This window comes from Schistocerca americana, chromosome 6, assembly GCF_021461395.2.
Source record: "Schistocerca americana isolate TAMUIC-IGC-003095 chromosome 6, iqSchAmer2.1, whole genome shotgun sequence".
NCBI classification, from domain to species: Eukaryota; Metazoa; Arthropoda; class Insecta; order Orthoptera; family Acrididae; genus Schistocerca; species Schistocerca americana.
The window spans coordinates 313,736,102-313,756,755 of NC_060124.1; the positions used below are offsets into that span (position 1 = coordinate 313,736,102).

A 20,654-nucleotide genomic window follows, 5' to 3' on the forward strand; every position below is an offset into this window, starting at 1 on the left:
TGATGACTTGTACATATGCCAACCATGAAATATACCTTAGGACTCATTGTGTAATCTGTACAGAGTTTTTGGATTTAATAAATGTAATGGGACACCGTTCTACTTGGATGATGATATGAACACTTTCTGCCTTCTTGAAAAGAATTAACTTAAATAAGTTATCAGTATAAAACATCTGGAAATACGGAAGCGTCCGATCCCACCCGTCTGCTTTGACCCATGACATCACAAATATGGCGGAAACAAAAACAAACACACACACTTTCCACAAGAAGCCTAATGACACTAACGGGACAAGCGCGGGAAATGGGGTGTTTTGGGTGGGGGGCAAACTAAATATAAACAAATTTAGGCGCCTTGTGTAGCTACAACGTGTAAGTGAAGACAGCCATGTATGAATACCCACCCACCTCCCCAGGGGTCGTAACCCCTGCAACCCATAGAAGATAAAGATGCTTCAGTAGCTGATCAGTGTTTTTTGTCTTTTTAAAAAAAAAAAATCTCACGGGATAGAACGAACAGATCAGAAAAGTAAATAAAATAAGATAAAACATAACTGGAGACAGCCAGTCAAACCAAATTCCGCGCCGTCATGACGTTACACACGACAACACCCTTACGTCACGGGTCAAAGCCGACGCGTGGGATCGGACGCTTCTGTCGACCCAAACATCTGGTAAATGGTGGAACTTGGTGCCTTCTTTGTGTCATGATAACTGTTGCTCACTTCTGATTATCAGGTTCTTTATTATGTTCCCTGTGACTGTCTGATTATCTTCTGTTTCAAAAATGTGGAAAGGGCACAAACCTGTCGTCTGGAACTGAGTGTAATTTTGATAAAAGTGCTCAGTAAGTAGCTAATTAACTAGATCATGGTCATTTTTAATCTTGTCACATCAACTGAGTAGGCATTGCCGAATAATTTCGGGGGGGGGGGGGGGGGGGGGAAGAAATAATCACTCAGTGCTAAACCTACAATTATCATCAACAGTGTGATTGTATGGGTTATCAGACAAAGTTTGACTGCACTGATGATTTTTTGGTAGGGGCGATTCAGTGTTTCATCTAGTGTTGGAGAGTAAACAACATATGTAAGAGGAACTTACGGTGTGCCCCAGGGAAGTTTTGTTGGGACCCTTGCTGTCGTGGCCCCCACATTCAGTTATGGGCCCTGGAGCCCAGGATCAGACACAGGATACCCTTATTTTACAGTCGCATGCTACATAAATATTACATGGTTATTTCTTTCCCACATTCTTTTGAGAACTTATGAACCTGAAGACACAGCGGATAATAATCGTAACATTTTTGCAAGTCCAAACTAAACTTTATTTAGAAAATAATTTTACTTAAAAATGACCACAGTAACTATATTTAATGCACTAAAATTAAAAAAACTAAAATTAGGGTCTATGTCAGTCATAGATGCTGGCTACAAAATAAGACCCCTTAGTACAGACTTCTGAACTGTTTAGTTACGTTGTAAAACGTGAGTGTGGACAACTCGTAATCAGTTTTTTAAAGTTCCCCAGTTTACTAAAAGATCTTTCTGCTATGTTATGGAACTGTTCAAACAAGTAATTGCAGAGCACTGGTTCAAAAAAATCTCACCACGTCATAATTCAGTTCAGCAGTATTGACACAAACTCTGTTGAAAGTGCAGACTTTCTTTTCCAACTATTATTGACTGAACACCACTAGTAACTTTGCATCTTGGAGCCATTGTCATAGCTCTGAACACAGCAGTCCGCCAAGTGGAACTCCCAAGAGTTTCTAATGTGGACAGAGCTATTGACATAGCTCTGAGCACGACAGTCCACGAGTGGAACTCCAAAGAGTTTTTAATGTGGACAGTATTTCATCAGCTATGGCCTTAGCTGTTTTACAGCTAATAGTCATAAACTCAATACTCTTTCACAAGCTTTGAATGACCTTATGTTCCCCTCCCGTATATTTTGAAATGCATACCACAGAAGAGTACATTCACCTCATTTTGGGAAATGTAATTCCATAAATGACAGACACTCTCTTTGATATAAAATGACTTTCAATAGTTTCTAACCACATAGAGAAATAAATTCATTATGCAACTACCATGATAGTGGGCTTGACCCATCGTACTCTTGTTCATCAGTCAGTTTTCTTGTACTTTGGCTGGAGGTTTCACAATTTACTTCATTGTATTTTCCAATATTCCCAGAAAACTTCCATTGTCAAAATCACCAATCTGTGTATTTTCCCCTTGGGAAACTAAACTACTACTCCTTAGGAAAAAAGTTTTGTCCAGAATTCTTTGTAGTACAGCTTTCTACCTTGTTGCTTCCCAGTTAATCATTTGTTGGAGGTTGCTGTCTACAACATGTCCTTTCAGTGATTTTTTTTGAAGAGTTTTCCATTCTAAGTAGTGTTTTCTATGCTCGGAACTGTTCTCATGCATTGGTAGCAACTGGGTCATTCCACCTGAAGTGGACCAGATTGAGAGGTGGTCCCCACTTCACTATTTCTGAATGGAATGAAATTTGTTGTGTTGGTTCAACAGTGTCTTGAATAGATGTGTGCAAAGCTTTAGCTCGATATCTCCTTTGGTTCCTTTTCTTCAGCCTCTCGTAGATAGGGGTCCCAAGTTCACATCACCTGTAAACATACCAAGTGCCAACATTGTATAACTTTTGTTAAAGATACTTTTAACTTGGAAGCCCCTGATTTTGTATAATTTAACAACTTTTTATCGTGAATTAGAGTACATTACTGATTAAATTTTTAAATGCATCTGCTGACATATCTACTAGGCCTACTTCAAAATTGGCAGACAATACATTCTGTGACTTGGAGACCTCATCTTTAACCAGCCGTAAATCATAATTTTATGCACGGATTCGGCCAAGAATTGTACATTTTGGGTGCCAAATTTGGGTAGCTTTGGGGGCCCATATCTCAACTGTGCGTTCTTTAACCTTTTTTATCTTGCTGTATTTAGAGATAAGTCTTTAAGCTTCAGAAGCTATGTAGTTTAATGTTTGATCCATGCCTGCTTGTGGCTGAAAAACATCACTTAAAAAGTTATTACTTTTCATACACAGTTACATGCTTGAAAGTGCCATTAGTCTGTAAATGGAAAGTAAAAGTAATGAAAACTGGTTTTGTGCCCATAAAAGTGTAATTGTTGTTGTGTACAAACCAAATTCAAGCAGTAGGCAGCAATAAAACAAAATACAGAAAGTTTTACTTTAAACACGCTGTATGGCTAGAATAATTCTTCTGCGCTTAATATTGAATAAACTGCTAATACTGTCTTGTTAACATTCTAAGTAAATATATTGCTTTCCTGATGTTGATGGTGCTTTTATCATTTTAAATATGTGATGCTCTAGAATCCAGCAAGTATCTTTTGTAGATGTATAGGGGAAGGAATGAATGAGACCATGGGGAGGCATAAAGCTGACCAATGTTGTAATTTCTTCATCTGCTTTAAATACTTTGTGATTGCTGCAGTGTCATTGGAAACATTGCTTAGTCTGATCTTATATAAACCAGTGGTGATTTTTCTCTTGTGCCAGCTGTTGTGTGGCCTTTGCAAACCTTCTATCCTGATCAAACTGAATTTGTTAAATTTCTGTCTGTGTAACATAAAAGAATGATACTTGAAACATTGTCATCGCAGAACTTAAGCAGATCAAGATGCATCAATATTTGCTTATTTAAAGACCTCTTCAAACTAGCATGAGCCACCAGTCTTTCAGTTGTTATTCCAGTTACAATACGAGCTGCAAATTCGTCACTAAAGTAGTAAATGTGTCTGATTTTCTCCTATTGTTATTCCCAAATATTTAATCAACCTCATTATAAACATATGAACTGTAGTGATATCGTAACAAGACAGTGGCTAATAATCCTGATGTAGTGAACCATAAAGGAGTGTGATGTGTCTTGGCTCTTCTCCCAATGAAATCCCCTGACATTATCTTGAATGACAAATGAATGGATCTCAGAAAAATCTGTCAAAATGATCACTTTACCACCAGCAAGATTGCCCTTTAAACTAACCATACCAAACCCATAAATAACCTTGCCGATTTTGTGCCAATGTGGGACAAAACCACAAGAAGAAGAAGAAGAAGAAGAAGTCGAATAATCCCTGTTGTTGGTAAAGCAGATGACAGACTTTGGTTTCTTACATATCATTCCTGTGATCCATCCTAGAATATTGCCTAAGTATGTGGCAACTGCATCAGATAGGACTAGAAGGAGATTGAACGTACAAAGAAGGGCAGCCTAAATGGTCACAAGTTCGTTTGACCTATACGCAGAGATCCTGGAGAAACTGAACTGGAATGAACTTGATAACAGACACAGACTATCCGGAGAAAGCCTATTTAAAAAAATCTTGAATAAAGTACCTGCTTTAAATGACTTGGAATGTACTACAGTCTTCTTATTTATTGCCCCCATAGGAATTGAGATGACAAGATTAGACTAATTACAGCACACACAGCCGGCCGAAGTGGCTGTGCGGTTAAAGGCGCTGCAGTCTGGAACCGCAAGACCGCTACGGTCGCAGGTTCGAATCCTGCCTCGGGCTTAGGTTAGTTAGGTTTAACTAGTTCTAAGTTCTAGGGGACTAATGACCTCAGCAGTTGAGTCCCATAGTGCTCAGAGCCATTTGAACAGCACACACAGAGGCGTTTAAACATCCATTCTTCCTGCACTCTGTAAGTGAATGGAATGGGGAGAAGCAGGTACAATGGGAAGATGCTATGCCACGCACATCAGTTGTTTGCAGAGTAAGGATATCAATGGAAACACGTTTGTCTTTAGGAGGATAGCTCACTGTATCAAAATAGTTGTAATAATCTTAATATGTTTGGGAAATATACAGCTGTGTCAAAAATATACCTTAGATATTGTGCGAAGTTGACAATGGAACTTTGTAGGAATATGTTTAATGATATACACAGAGTATCCCGGTAGGAATGGTCAGTATTCAGGTGTATGACAGGAATGATCATTCAAAGCAAAAAAAGTCCAGTAAACATAGGTTCTAAAATGCATACCTTAACAGCTATGAGCACTTATTCATCTTTACTATTGTGCAACATCTCTCTTCTATGGAAAATGTGTTCATAACTCTTAAGGTATGCATTTCAGAGCCCATGTTCACTAGTCTTTTTTGTTTCAAATGATAATTCTTGTCATATCCCTGAAATATTGACTATTCCTCCTGTATCTGTATTGGTAAACAATATACATTTCTTTCATCTACAGCTACATGGATACTCTGCAAATCACATTCAAGTGCCTGGCAGAGGGTTCATCGAACCACCTTCACAATTCTCTATTATTCCAATCTCGTAGCAGAAAGAATGAACACCTATATCTTCCCGTACGAGCTCTGATTTCCCTTATTTTATCGTGGTGATCGTTCCTTCCTATGTAGGTCGGTGTCAATAAAATATTTTCGCATTCGGAGGAGAAAGTTGGTGATTGGAATTTCGTGAGAAGAATCCGTCGCAACGAAAACCGCCTTTCTTTTAGTGATTTCCAGCCCAAATCCTGTCATTTCTGTGACACTCTCTCTCATATTTCGCAATAATACAAAACGTGCTGCCTTTCTTTGAACTTTTCTGATGTACTCCGTCAGTCCTATCTGGTAAGGATCCCACACCGCGCAGCAGTATTCTAAAAGAGGACGGAAAAGTGTAGTATAAGCAGTCTCCTTAGTAGGTCTGTTACATTTTCTAAGTGTCCTGCCAATAAAACGCAGTCTTTGGTTAGCCTTCCCTACAACATTTTTTGTGTGCTCCTTTCGGTTCAAGTTGTTCGTAATTCGATTAATTTGCTGTATTGCATAAACACAAGGCACTGAGGACTCAAAGCAGCAATCCAGTTAATTATTGACTAGATAGGTACTGAAATGAAAAATAATGTAAGCTGAAATTGAGATTTATTTCTTCAGACATATATGTAAGGAAAAACTTTGTTAAATCATTGCCTCTTTTTATCATCTTACAGGCATGAAATGTGGAGTTAAAAAAATTACAGGACTGTGTATGTATACAGAACCAATTTTTAATGGGATAAGTTCCTGTTGTTACTCGCCAATCTTTCAAAGTGCTACTGCACTGTTACACGCGTCCTCTACATCTACATTTATACTCCGCAAGCCACCCAACGGTGTGTGGCGGAGGGCACTTTACGTGCCACTGTCATTACCTCCCTTTCCTGTTCCACTCGCGTATGGTTCGCGGGAAGAACGACTGTCTGAAAGCCTCCGTGCGCGCTCTAATCTCTCGAATTTTACATTTGTGATCTCCTCGGGAGGTATAAGTAGGGGGAAGCAACATATTCGATACCTCATCCAGAAACGCACCCTCTCGAAACCTGGCGAGCAAGCTACTCTGACATCTCCGTAACGCTATCACGGTTACCAAATAACCCTGCGACGAAACGCGCTGCTCTTCTTTGGATCTTCTCTATCTCCTCCGTCAACCCGATCTGGTACGGATCCCAAACTGATGAGCAATACTCAAGTATAGGTCGAACGAGTGTTTTGTAAGCCACCTCCTTTGCTGATGGACTACATTTTCTAAGGACTCTCCCAATGAATCTCAACCTGGTACCCACCTTACCAACAATTAATTTTATATGATCATTCCACTTCAAATTGTTCCGCACGCATACTCCCAGATATTTTACAGAAGTAACTGCTACCAGTGTTTGTTCCGCTATCATATAACCATACAATAAAGGATCCTTCTTTCTATGCATTCGCAATACATTACATTTGTCTATGCTAAGGGTCAGTTGCCACTCCCTGCACCAAGTGCCTATCCGCTGCAGATCTTCCTGCATTTCGCTACAATTTTCTAATGCTGCAACTTCTCTGTATACTACAGCATCATCCGCGAAAAGCCGCATGGAACTTCAGACACTATCTACTAGGTCATTTATATATATTGTGAAAAGCAATGGTCCCATAACACTTCCCTGTGGCACGCCAGAGGTTACTTTAACGTCTGTAGACGTCTCTCCATTGCTAACAACATGCTGTGTTCTGTTTGCTAAAACTCTTCAATACAGCCACACAGCTGGTCTGATATTCCGTAGGCTCTTACTTGTTTATCAGGCGACAGTGCGGAACTGTATCGAACGCCTTCCGGAAGTCAAGAAAAATAGCATCTACCTGTGAGCCTGTATCTAATATTTTCTGGGTCTCATGAACAAATAAAGCGAGTTGGGTCTCACATGATCGCTGTTTCCAGAATCCATGTTGATTCCTACATAGTAGATTCTGGGTTTCCAAAAACGACATGATATGCGAGCAAAAAACATGTTCTAAAATTCTACAACAGATCGGCGTCAGAGATATAGGTCTATAGTTTAGCACATCTGCTCGACGACCCTTCTTGAAGACTGGGACTACCTGTGCTCTTTTCCAATCATTTGGAACCTTCCGTTCCTCTAGAGACTTGCGGTACACGGCTGTTAAAAGGGGGGGCAAGTTCTTTCGCGTACTCTGTGTAGAATCAAATTGGTATCCCGTCAGGTCCAGTGGACTTTCCTCTGTTGAGTGATTCCAGTTGCTTTTTTATTCCTTGGACACTTATTTCGATGTCAGCCATCCTTTCGTTTGTGTGAGGATTTAGAGAAGGAACTGCAGTGCGGTCTTCCTCTGTGAAACAACTTTGGAAAAAGGTGTTTAGTATTTCAGCTTTATGTGTGTCATCCTCTGTTTCAATGCCATCATCATCCCGGAGTGTCTGGATATGCTATTTCGAGCCACTTACTGATTTAACGTAAGACCAGAACTTCCTAGGATTTTCTGTCAAGTCGGTACATAGAATTTTACTTTCGAATTCACTGAACGCTTCATGCATAGCCCTCCTTACGCTAACTTTGACATCGTTTAGCTTCTGTTTGTCTGAGAGGTTTTGGCTGCGTTTAAACTTGGAGTGAAGCTCTCTTTGCTTTCACAGTAGTTTCCTAACTTTGTTGTTGTACCACGGTGGGTTTTTCCCGTCCCTCACAGTTTTACTCGGCACGTACCTGTCTAAAATGCATTTTACGATTGCCTTGAACTTTTTCCATAAACACTCAATGTTGTCAGTGTCGGAACAGAAATTTTCGTTTTGATCTGTTAGGTAGTCTGAAATCTGCCTTCTATTAATCTTGCTAAACAGATAAACCTTCCTCCCTTTTTTTATATTCCTATTAACTTCCATATTCAGGGATGCTGCAACGGCCTTATGATCACTGATTCCCTGTTCTGCACATACAGAGTCGAAAAGTTCGGGTCTGTTTGTTATCAGTAGGTCCAAGATGTTATCTCCACGAGTCGGTTCTCTGTTTAATTGCTCGAGGTAATTTTTGTATAGTGCACTCAGTATAATGTCACTCGATGCTCTGTCCCTACCACCCGTCCTAAACATCTGAGTGTCCCAGTCTATATCTGGTAAATTGAAATCTCCACCTAAGACTATAACATGCTGAGAAAATTTATGTGAAATGTATTCCAAATTTTCTCTCAGTTGTTCTGCCACTAATGCTGCTGAGTCGGGAGGTCGGTAAAAGGAGCCAATTATTAACCTAGCTCGGTTGTTGAGTGTAACCTCTACCCATAATAATTCACAGGAACTATCCACTTCTACTTCACTACAGGATAAACTACTACTAACAGCGATGAACACTCCACCACCGGTTGCATGCAATCTATCCTTTCTAAACACCGTCTGTACCTTTGTAAAAATTTCGGCAGAATTTCTCTCTGGCTTCAGCCAGCTTTCTGTACCTATAACGATTTCAGCTTTGGTGCTTTGTATCAGCGCTTGAAGTTCCGGTACTTTACTAACGCAGCTTCGACAGTTTACAATTACAATACCGATTGCTGCTTGGTCCCCGCATGTCCTGACTTTGCCCCGCACCCGTTGAGGCTGTTGACCTTTCTGTACTTGCCCAAGGCCATCTAACCTAAAAAACCGCCCAGCCCACGCCACACAACCCCTGCTACCCGTGTAGCCGCTTGTTGCGTGTAGTGGACTCCTGACCTATCCAGCGGAACCCGAAACCCCACCACCCTATGGCGCAAGTCGAGGAATCTGCAGCCCACACGGTCGCAGAACCGTCTCAGCCTCTGATTCAGACCCTCCACTCGGCTCTATACCAAAGGTCCGCAGTCAGTCCTGTCGACGATGCATCAGATGGTGAGCTCTGCTTTCATCCCGCTAGCGAGACTGGCAGTCTTCACCAAATCAGATAGCCGCCGGAAGCCAGAGAGGATTTCTTCCGATCCATAGCGACACACATCATTGGTGCCGACATGAGTGACCACCTGCAGATGGGTGCACCCTGTACCCTCCATGGCATCCGGAAGGACCCTTTCCACATCTGGAATGACTCCCCCCGGTATGCACACGGAGTGCACATTGGTTTTCTTCCCCTCTCTTGCTGCCATTTCCCTAAGGGGCCCCATTACGCGCCTGACGTTGGAGCTCCCAACTACCAGTAAGCCCACCCTCTGCGACTGCCCGGATCTTGCAGACTGAGGGGCAACCTCTAGAACAGGACAAGCAGCCATGTCAGGCCGAAGATCAGTATCAGCCTGAGACAGAGCCTGAAACCGGTTCGTCAGACAAACTGGAGAGGCCTTCCGTTCAGCCCTCTGGAATGTCTTTCGCCCCCTGCCACACCTTGAGACTACCTTCCACTCTACCACAGGTGAGGGATCAGCCTCAATGCGGGCAGTATCCCGGGCAACCACAGTCGTAGTCCCATCGGGGGATGTGTGGGACGAGCTGGCCGTCCCCAACAAACCCCCATCCGGACCCCCACAGTGATGCCTATTGGCAACAGCCTCAAGCTGTGTGACCTAGGCCAACACTGCCTGAAGCTGAGAGCGAAGGGATACCAACTCAGCCTGCATCCAAACACAGCAGTTGCAGTCCCTATCCATGCTGAAAACTGTTGTGCAAAGAATGTCTGAACTAATCTACAGAGAGCGCAAACAAATGGACACAAAATTTAAACGGTTATTAAAATACAAGATTGCCTAGTAAATGCAGTAATGCTGCTACTTGCGCACTGCTGACACACTGCTCGGCGGCGGAAGGAGACTACACGATTTTACACTATCCAGGTACTAAAACGCGATGCTACAACTCTCAAATACTACAATACGCCAGAAATTTATGAACTAAACAATGCAAGTACCAAAAACACGCAAAGAAATTAAGAATTAAACTATGTAACAAATGAGTGTGCTAGGAGTATACGACTTGCTGCTGCAGCTGCTTATCTAACGGCGGCAGGGAGCACACTCGGCGTGCACATGTGGCGCTGTCTGTCAGCCATGCAGCAGCATCGCCACCTCAGCGGCCGCTAGACTCGGACTCAGTGATGATTTAACTGTTAAAGTGACACACATCTTACTCTGTTTACTTGATCTGTGACTTTCATGTATTGTGTCGTCCTTGAAATATATTTGTTCAACTTGAAGTTAAAACAATTGGCGACGAGATAGTGAATTTTTCTTTTTCATCGTTGACCCACGTATTTCCATGGCTACTTTAGAGCAACTATTGCAAGGTCTCTTAGAACAGGAAACGATTCTCACAAATGCGATTCTTGATTTCGTCGCAGCAGCAAATGCGAGGCGTCTCTCATCGTCTCTACCTCCTTTTCCTCCTTACGACGAGACGGCGGAAGGCTGGTCTGATGACGAAAAACGTCTTCGAGAGAACTTCTTGGCATTTCATGTCGCGGACGACCAAACATGTAAGTCTCTGTTCCTTTCATGGATTCCACCTCAAATGTATCAGTTGTTGTCTCAATTGGCTCCTTTGAAAGATCCTGCGTCTTTGTCCTTTGCTGAAATGTGCTCACTTCTGTCTGTCTATTTTCAAAAGCATACGCATGTGGTAGCCTCTCGTGTTGCCTTTTATCATTGTCAAAAACAACAGAATCAATTCTATCGCGCTTGGGCTGCTGAACTTCACGGCCTCAGTAGAAAGTGTCAATTTGTTACTGAAGTTCACAAAGAATCCTACGCGGATTCCATGGTACGGGGTGCTATTATCTGATCAGCGCCCGACAAAGAAGTTAGGCAACATGCCCTTCAGTTGGCAAATCCGACTCTAGATGAAGTCCTATCCATCGCTCAGTCTTTTGAAATTTCTTGCGCTGCTGGAGCGCAAATAGAGGTATGGGGAGATGTCGGGGAAATACAACCTTTGTGTGCTGTTGACGAAATGTGTGGCGTGTCCCCGTCGCCCGACGTGGCCGCAGTACGCTCCCAAGCGCAGCCTCGGTCTAACAGTAAACAAGCCTCTAAGAAACTGCAGCAAAACCCCCGGCAACTTCCTTCGTGTCCGCGGTGTTTTATGAAACATTCACGAGAGGATTGTCCACAACATTGGGCCGTGTGTCACAAATGCAGAAAAAAGGGTCATGTGTCATCCGTTTGCAAATCTGACCGCATACATGATGTTCATGAACATGGCGCTGATACTGATTCTGTGTTGTCTGTCAATTGTACTTCTTCCCTTTCAGGGAAGTTATTCCTCTCTGTCCAAATACTTGGTCGAGAAATTCGCATGCAGGTGGATACTGGTTCTGCTGCCACTCATCAATTCTCAGACGTATCTTCAGTTGTGGTAGGGATAGACACGAAGCCCACACCTACTACAGTAGTACAAGTTTATATACCAATTACCTCTGCAGATGACGAAGAAATTAAAGAAATGTATGATGAAATAAAAGAAATTATTCAGGTAGTGAAGGGAGACGAAAATTTAATAGTCATGGGTGACTGGAATTCGGTAGTAGGAGAAGGGAGAGAAGGAAACATAGTAGATGAATATGGATTGGGGCTAAGAAATGAAAGAGGAAGCCGCCTAGTAGAATTTTGCGCAGAGCATAACTTAATCATAGCTAACACTTGGTTTAAGAATCATGAAAGTAGGTTGTATACATGGAAGAACCCTGGAGATACTGAAAGGTATCAGATAGATTATATAATGGTAAGACAGAGGTTTAGGGCACAATCTGTTGGTTATGAACTGTAGATTAAAACTGAAGAAACTGCAAAAAGGTGGGAATTTAAGGAGATGGGACCTGGATAAACTGAAAGAACCAGAGGTTGTACAGAGGTTCAGGGAGAGCATAAGGGAACAATTGACAGGAATGGGGGAAAGAAATACAGTAGAAGAAGAATGGGTAGCTTTGAGGAATGAAATAATGAAGGCAGCAGAGGATCAAGTAGGTAAAAAGACGAGGGCTAGTAGAAATCCTCGGGTAACAGAAGAGATACTGAATTTAATTGATGAAAGGAGAAAACATAAAAAGGCAGCAAGTGAAGCAGGCAAAAAGGAATACAAACGTCTCAAAAATGAGATCGAGAGGAAGTGCAAAATGGCTAAGCAGGGATGGCTAGAGGACAAGTGCAAGGATGTAGAGGCTTATCTCATGAGGGGTAAGATAGATACTGCCTACAGGAAAATTAAAGAGACCTTTGGACAACAGAGAACCACTTGCATGAATATCAAGAGCTCAGATGGAAACCCTCTAAGCAAAGAAGGGAAAGCAGAAAGGTGGAAGGAGTATATAGAGGGTCTATACAGGGCCGAAGTTTTTGAGGACAATATTATGGAAATGGAAGAGGAGGTAGATGAAGATGAAATGGGCGATATGATACTGCGTGAAGAGTTTGACAGAGCACTGAAAGACCTAAGTCAAAACAAAGCCCCGAGAGTAGACAACATTCCATTAGAACTACTGACGGCCTTGGGAGAGCTAGTTGTGACAAAACTCTACCATCTGGTGAGCAAGATGTATGACACAGGCAAAATACCCTCAGACTTCAAGAAGAATTTACTAATTCCAATCCCAAAGAAAGCAGGCGTTGACAGATGTGAAAATTACCAAACTATCAGTTTAATAAGTCACAGCTGCAAAAAACTAACACGAATTCTTCGCAGGCGAATGGGAAAAACTGGTAGAAGCCGACCTCGGGGAAGATCAGTTTGGATTACGTAGAAATGTTGGAACGTGTGAGGCAATACTGACCTTACGACTTATCTTAGAAGAAAGATTAAGGAAAGGCAAACCTACGGTTCTAGCATTTGTAGGCTTAGAGAAAGCTTTTGACAATGTTGACTGGAATACTCTCTTTCAAATGCTGAAGGTGGCAGGGGTAAAATACAGGGAGCGAAAGGCTATTTACAATTTGTACGGAAACCAGATGGCAGTTGTAAGAGTCGAGGGGCACGAAAGGGAAGCAGTGGCTGGGAAGGGAGTGAGACAGGGTTGTAGCCTATCCCCGAGGTTATTCAATCTGTATATTGAGCAAGCAGTAAAGGAAGCAAAAGAAAAATTCGGATTAGGTATTAAAATCCATGGAGAAGAGATAAAAACTTTGAGGTTTGCCGATGACATTGTAATTCTGTCAGAGACAGCAAAGGACTTGGAAGAGCAGCTGAACGGAATGGATAGTGTCTTGAAAGGAAGGTATAAGATGAACATCAACAAAAGCAAAAAGAAGATAATGGAATGTAGTCGAATTAAGTCGGGTGATGCTGAGGGAATTAGATTAGGAAATGAGACACTTAAAGTAGTAAAGGAGTTTTGCTATTTGGGGAGCAAAATAACTGATGATGGTCGAAGTAGAGAGGATATAAAATGTAGACTGGCAATGGCAAAGAATGCGTTTCTGAAGAAGAGAAATTTGTTAACATCGAGTATAGATTTAAGTGTCAGGAAGTCGTTTCTGAAAGTATTTGTGTGGAGTGTAGCCATGTATGGAAGTGAAACATGGACGATAACTAGTTTGGACAAGAAGAGAATAGAAGCTTTCGAAATGTGGTGCTACAGAAGAATGCTGAAGATTAGATGGGTAGATCACATAACTAATGAGGAGGTATTGAATAGGATTGGGGAGAAGAGAAGTTTGTGGCACAACTTGACTAGAAGAAGGGATCGGTTGGTGTGACATGTTCTGAGGCATCAAGGGATCACCAATTTAGCATTGGAGGGCAGCGTGGAGGGTAAAAATCGTAGAGGGAGATCATTCGCACTGTTCCCATATTTGTGGTTGACCATAGTAATGCGGAGAATCTTTTTGGTTTCAATGCCTTTTGCGATTTTGGGTTCTCCATAGATGACTCTGTCAATATCGTCTCTGATGTTCTTCCTTATGCTCAATTGGATTTCTTGTCGACGACATTTTCGTACCTTTTTTTCTCCTGGGTTAGGCCGTGCAAAGGACCTAGAAGTTCATATCATGCTCAAACCCACTGCTCGGCCTAAGTTTTTTTGGGCTCGACCCTTTCCTGTGGCCCCTCGTGATCAGGTCAGATAGGAGCTGGATCATCTCACTGCTTCAGGGGTCTTGCTTCCTGTCACATCCAATGAGTGGTCCTCTCCTGTCATTGTTGTTTCTAAGCCAAATGGTGATATTCGTCTCTGTGGCGATTTCAAAGCCACTGTAAATGCTCAATGCCTTATCGACACTTACCATATGCCTCGACCTGCAGAATTGTTCACTAAACTTGCTGGAGGCCAGTATTTTTCTAAACTTGATCTGTCAGAAGCTTATCATCAACTTCCTCTCGATGCTGCCTCCCAGCAGTTTCTGGTCCTTAAACGCCTTTCAGCCTCTATCAACACCAACGATTGCCATTCAGGGTTGCCAGCACCCCTGCTCTCTTTCAGCGATTCTTGGAACAATTACTGCTCACTGTCCCTGGGTGTATCAATTACATGGACGACATTGTTGTCACTGGCTCCACCACTGAAGAACATCTTCAGAATCTCCACACACTTTTTCATGTGTTACAGACTGCTGGTCTTAAGTGTAATCTTCAGAAATCAAAAATTTTTCAGGCATCTATCACGTACTTGGGGTTTCAACTCTCTCGGGATGGCATTCGTCCGCTTAAGCAAACTGTCGCTGCGATCGATGCCCTTCCTCGCCTTACATCTGTTAAGGAACTGCAGGCCTTCTTGGGGAAAATAGCATACTATCACAGGTTTTTACCCTCTGCTGCTTTGGTGGCTCAGCCATTGCATCGCCTGTTGCATAAAAACGTGCCTTTTCACTGGTCCGCGTCATGCGAAGCAGCTTTCCAGAAATTGAAGACTATGCTGAAACAGGCCCCGTGCTTGGCTACTTATCGACCTGGCCAACATCTTTTTCTTGCCACGGACACCTCTCAATACGGGGTCGGTGCAGTCCTTGCGCACCGTTTTTCTGACGGTTCTGAACAACCCATTGCTTATGCCTCCAAAACCCTCACGGATGCCCAACGAAAGTATTCTCAAATTGAAAAACAAGCTTTGGCCACTATTTTTGCTCTTTATAAGTTTGGTGTTTTTCTCTATGGATCCAAATTTCATCTTGTTACGGATCGCAAACCACTTGTTTCCTTGTTTCATCAATCAACGTCACTTCCCGACAAGGCTGCACACCGCCTCCAGCTTTGGGCTCTTTACCTGTCTCATTTCAATTATGCGATTCATTTCCGGCCGATGGCTCAACATGCGAATGCTGATGCACAGTCTTGCCTTCCCATGGGTCCTGATCTGGCATTCGATAGGGACGAACTTGTGTGTTTCCACCTGGATGTTGCCGAGCAGCGAGTTGTGGACGGGTTTCCCATCACCGGGGACCAGCTGGCGGCTGTTACGGGTTCTGACCCTACCCTCTCCCGGGTTTTATGCTGTATTCAGAAGGGTTGGCCAGATCGTCTGTCCGCTAAGACTTCTGATCCTTTGCAGAACTACTTCACTTTGCGTTACCGCCTCACGGCTAGGGATGGTGTTATCCTCCTTTCCACCGAAAATGCTTCGCCGCGTGTTGTGGTACCTGCGTCTTTGCGTGCTTTCCACTGAAAATGCTTCGCCGCGTGTTGTGGTACCTGCGTCTTTGCGTGCTTCGGTCTTGCGCCTCCTTCACCAAAGGCTCTGGGGTGTCTCTCGCACAAAATCTCTGACATGCCGTCATGTGTACTGGCCCGGCATCGACTTTGAAATTACACACATGGTCGCTGCCTGCGGCCCTTGTGTGTCACAGGCTGCCACCCCTAAGTCATCTTTGTCACCGTGGCCTTCGCCTGAGAAGCCCTGGGAGCATATTCATGCTGACTTCGTGGGACCCTTTTTAGATACTTATTGGCTTCTCGTTATTGACGCCTACTCTAATTTTCCTTTCATTGTCCGTTGCATTTCGCCTACCACCGCGGCAACCACCAATGCTCTAGCTCGCATTTTCTCTTTGGAAGGCCTTCGCTCTACTCTTGTTACTGATAATGGTCCACAATTTGCCTCTTCTGATTTTGCTGATTTTTGTGTCAGTCATGGCGTCTTGCATGTCACGGCCCCTCCGTTCCAGCCACAGTCAAACGGTGAGGCTGAATGACTGGTCCGCACTTTTAAGGCTCAGATGAGGAAACTCCTGACTTCTTCTGCTGCTGATGATGCGCTTCTCCAATTTCTGGCTTCTTACCGTTTCACCCCCATGGGCGACCGCAGCCCGGCTGAGCTCTTACATGACCGACAGCCCCGCACGCTACTTCATCTTCTGTGGCCTTTCACCTCACGGCCGCGGGTGCCTTCGCTTGGTCGGTTCACTACCGGCGACCTTGTATGGGTACGGGGATATGGCAGGCGGCCAAAATAAAGTCCTGGCCGCATCTTACGACACCGTGGCCGACGCCTGTATGAAATCCAGACGGACATGGGTGTTGCAGTGAGTCATTCGGACCAGCTTTGGCCTTGCGTGCCGGCAACGCATGTTCTGGATGCCGCTACACCACCTTCAGCTCTACCTGACGCTCGGGATCCTGGAATCTCTCATTACTCACAACGAAGTCCTCTCACCATATCGGTGCCAGCACAAGAACCGACGCCAACAGGAGACTTGCCCATGCAGGAACCAGATGACCATCATCTCTCGGAGCAACTCTACTCACCTCCTTCTCCTATGGACGCGGACACATCACCCATGTCTCCTGTTATAACAACCGGACTTTCCGCAACGGGCAGATTGGTGCACAGGGCCCCAGCAGATTCGACCCCCACGTCTCCTGTCATCTCGACCCGTTATCATCGGGGGCACTTCCGTCCGCACGGGAAGCAGCCTCATCGAGACTTTACGGCCAGTCAATCAACACCTATGGACGTTAGCAATCTACAGGCCACCTCCATCAAGACCTGTGCAAAAACTTCAAAGGGGGGAAAAGTGTTGTGACTCGCCGATCTTTCAAAGTGCCGCCGCACAGTTACGCGCGTCCTCTACATTCGGCGCTGCCTGCCAGCCATGTAGCAGCAGCGCCACCTAAGCGGCCAGCCAGACTCTGATTCAGTGATGATTTGACTGTTAAAGTGACATGCGTCTTACTCTGTTTACTTGATATGTGACTTTCATGTATTGCGTCGTCCTTGAAATATATTTGTTCAACTTGAAGTAAAAACAGTTCCGTGTTGAGTAATTATGATCCCTTTTTAAAACATGAAATACAAAATAACAGTTCTTATACATGAGCACTGCAGAATCCACAGGCTGTGATTGTGCAGAGACAGGCTCCTCAAGTTTTTTCACAAGATTCAAAAGCATTTTAGTCAGTTATGCTTACGTTGAACAGCCTTTGATAAAGTTTATTGTCATTTACTCAAAATAATAAATACTTCTAGATTATTGAATTCTGTATGAGACTGCACTGAAAATCAATTAGGCAGTGCAGTGATCTTACCAAAGCTGAAGTAGGATCAAATGTTCTTCAGAAAACGTTCATTCACAGCACATAGATTTGTATATTATTATTACTTAGTGGAAGAGTGGTAGCTGATGTGCCACATAAGCAACTGTAATCTTATGCATCTCTATATGTATTTGAGAGTCTAGGGAACACCAGTAGAGTTACAGTTCTGGGATATGTTTTAATGACTTTATAGAGGACAGATAAATAGATGAAATTCGAAGCATTTTTTTTGTCCTAGAGATGAAAATGTTGCTTATAACTATGGGTGGACATCGATTTATGGCACAAAATGAAGAACATAAGAATAAATTCATCAATCGGAAACCCATATGGATACTCCCCATTAAAGTACGATGACAAATGCAGAAAATTTTTGTGTAATAAGCGGTCTCCCTCACCCACCCTCTCTGATTTTAGTATGTGTGTGCGCGTGTGTGTGTGTGTGTGGGGGGGGGGGGGGGGGCAATAGAGAGACGAATAAATCTCAGTAATCTTGTATAGAACAATAGGAATCCACAATAAATGCACTCTTCTTAATAAGTTAAAATTTTAAAGAAAAAAAGGCCTGTTTGCGATGGGTGTAATTACAATAGCTGAAATGAAATTGCCTTATAACAGTGATTTCTGCAGTAGGAATTGTATAATATTTTATTTGGGATATAAGAACCATGGACCTTGCCGTTGGTGGGGAGGCTTGCGTGCCTCAGCGATGCAGATAGCCGTACCGTAGGTGCAATTACAACGGAGGGGTATCTGTTGAGAGGCCAGACAAACGTGTGGTTCCTAAAGAGGGGCAGAAGCCTTTTCAGTAGTTGCTGGGGCAACAATCTGGATGATTGACTGATCTGGCCTTGTAACACTAACCAAAACGGCCTTGCTGTGCTGGTACTGCGAATGGCTGAAAGCAAGGGGAAACTACAGCCGTAATTTTTCCCGAGGGCATGCAGCTTTCTGTATGGTTAAATGATGACGACGTCCTCTTGGGTAAAATATTCTGTAGGTAAAATAGTCCCCCATTCGGATCTCCGGGCGGGGACTACTCAAGAAGACGTCGTTATCAGGAGAAAGAAAACTGGCGTTCTACGGATCGGAGCATAGAATGTCAGCTCCCTTAATCGGGCAGGTAGGTTAGAAAACTTAAAAAGGGAAATGGATAGGTTAAAGTTAGATATTGTGGGAATTAGTGAAGTTTGGTGGCAGTAGGAACAAGACTTCTGGTCAGGTGAATACAGGGTTATAAATACAAAATCAAATAGGGGTAATGCAGGAGTCGGTTTAATAATGAATAAAAAAATAGGAGTGCAGGTAACCTACAACAAAAGCCATAGTGAACGCATTATTGTGGCCAAGGTAGACACAAAGCCCATGCCTACTACAGTAGTACAAGTTTATAGGCCAACTAGCTCTGCAGATGCCGAAGTAATTGAAGAAATGTATCATGAAATAAAAGAAGAAATGTATCATGAAATAAAAGAAATTATTCAGGTAGTGAAGGGAGACGAAAATTTAATGGTCATGGGTGACTGGAATTTGGTAGTAGGAAAAGGGAGAGAAGGAAACGTAGTAGGTGAATATGGATTGGGGCTAAGAAATGAAAGAGGAAGCCGCCTGATAGAATTTTGCACAGAGCACAACTTAATCATAGCTAACACTTTGTTCAAGAATCATGAAAGAAGGTTGTATACATGGAAGAAGCCTGGAGATACTGACATGTATCAGATAGATTACATAATGGTAAGACAGAGATTTAGGAACCAGGTTTTAAATTGTAAGACATTTCCAGGGGCAGATGTGGACTCTGATCACAATCTGTTGGTTATGAACTGTAGATAAAAACTGAAGAAACTGCAAAAAGGTGGGAATTTAAGGAGATGGGACCTGGATAAACTGACTAAACCAGAGGTTGTAGAGAGTTTCAGGGAGAGCATAAGGGAACAATTGACAGGAATGGGGGAAAGAAATACAGTAGAAGAAGAATGGGTAGCTTTGAGGGATGAAGTAGTGAAGGCAGCAGAGGATCAAGTAGGTAAAAAGACGAGGGCTAGTAGAAATCCTTGGGTAACAGAAGAAATATTGAATTTAATTGATAAAAGGAGAAAATATAAAAATGCAGTAAATGAAGCAGGCAAAAAGGAATACAAACGTCTCAAAAATGAGATCGACAGGAAGTGCAAAACGGGTAAGCAGGGATGGCTAGAGGACAAATGTAAGGATGTAGAGGCTTATCTCACTAGGGGTAAGATAGATACTGCCTACAGGAAAATTAAAGAGACCTTTGGAGATAAGAGAACCACTTGTATGAATATCAACAAGAGCTCAGATGGAAACCCAGTTCTAAGCAAAGAAGGGGAAGCAGAAAGGTGGAGGGAGTATATAGAGGGCATATACAAGGGCAATGTACTTGAGGACAATATTATGGAAATGGAAGAGGATGTAGATGAAGATGAAATGGGAGATATGATACTGTGTGAAGAGTTTGACAGAGCACTGAAAGACCTGAGTCGAAACAAGGCCCCGGGAGTAGACAACATTCCATTAGAACTACTGAAGACCTTGGGAGAGCCAGTCATGACAAAACTCCACCATCTGGTGAGCAAGATGTATGAGACAGGCAAAATACCCTCAGACTTCAAGAAGAATATAATAATTCCGATCCCAAAGAAAGCAGTTGCTGACAGATGTGAAAATTACTGAACAATCAGTCTAATAAGTCACGGATGCAAAATACTAACGCGTATTCTCTACAGACGAATGGAAAAACTGGTAGAAGCTGACCTCGGGGAAGATCAGTTTGGATTCTGTAGAAATGTTGGAACACGTGAGGCAATACTGACCCTACGACTTATCTTAGAAGCTAGGTTAAGGAAAGGCAAACTTACGTTTCTAGCATTTGTAGACTTAGAGAAA

At 43.0% G+C, this 20,654-nt stretch overlaps 1 protein-coding gene across 1 annotated transcript in view; it reads left to right on the forward strand.

The window, feature by feature from the left end:
* Nucleotides 1-20,654, forward strand: part of LOC124619511 (ubiquitin thioesterase otubain-like) — an 82,086-nt gene that overhangs the window by 1,072 nt on the left and 60,360 nt on the right. The gene's annotated exons all lie outside the window — the stretch shown is intronic.